Below are 1,316 nucleotides of genomic sequence, written 5' to 3'. Positions count from 1 at the left end.
ATGGCAGAAAAAATATTCAACCGAGCAGATCGCATCGAGTGTCAGACCACCCAGGAAAACCTGACTTCATGTTTTCTTCTGAGGATGGCAACAGTCAGTGCAAAAGTTCACAACAACCTCAAAGCTGAGCTCACCCCGTTCCTCCTCACCGGTCCAGACATCACGAGTAGAAAACAGAATACCTCTGCAGATATGATTCGATATATCAGTGCTACCACCAGTTAGGGAGAGCTCTTACATCTGCAAACGTCAAGAGTGACTTCAAAAACAGATTCCAGCACAAACAACCGACAAACTATCACCATGAAATCACAGTCAGGCCGGGCACACGCGGTGCAACTTCCTGTCTCTTCTGATCAGATTCATAAATGATTGATTTGAAGTCAGGCTGGACTTTAGCTCCATGGTGCACGCTCTGTCTTGCAGACTACAGGGAGGCAGGCTTCTCCTGACTGATCGGATGATTTTCTGACATGTTTGATATCTGCATACTGTGGCACAATGAAAGCAGAGTAACCAGATGATTCCCAGACCTAACAGGCTTCTTTTCCTGATCGTGCCTGCACAAAATGACACACGGCATCTGAGAGTACCTCCGGCAACACTCAGGATGAAAAACACAAAATGACACATATGAACAGGGAATCATGTCTCTGCTTTGTTAGCATTGTAGCGACCATCTTTCTGCTCATCAGCAAAACAACAACTTCAACCTGGGAGACAGCGGGCCCAGAATCATCTCATGTGTAGCCACTTCATGTTTCTTACTAACTTCACCCTATCCCTCCATCTTTCCCTCCCGTATCCGTCTGTCAGTAGAAGAAGAAAAGAATGCAGCAATAAGAGAGAGAAGAAGAATTCTCTGTCAGTAAAAAACACACACTGAGACCTGAAAGTGTCGCGTCCATTTCCTGCACGCACACACATCACTTAGATGAAGCTGTGTGTCCTGTCCTCAATACAATGGAGACCATTCCTCTGTTAACACAGCACTAAACACACACACGCGCACACACACACACACACACACTCACACACACACACACACACACACACACACACACACACACACACGCACACGCACACACACACACACACACTCACACACACCCCTCCTTTTGTGCTCACTCGTCTAAACAGGTGATGACCTGATGCAGAAATGAAGATGAAGAAACATGGAAACACACACACAGTGACGAGGGAAATATGGCCGACGCAAGAAAGAAAGAAAGAGATGTTTATCTTCCAATTTCTTTTCATTCTCTCTCATTTTTTCTTCTCACCTTCACTCCTCGTCTCCTTCTCAGTCCCACTTG

This window comes from Labrus mixtus, chromosome 20, assembly GCF_963584025.1.
Source record: "Labrus mixtus chromosome 20, fLabMix1.1, whole genome shotgun sequence".
NCBI lineage: Eukaryota > Metazoa > Chordata > Actinopteri > Labriformes > Labridae > Labrus > Labrus mixtus.
The sequence above is the reverse complement of the archived record's forward strand: the minus strand, read 5'-3'. Positions refer to the sequence as shown.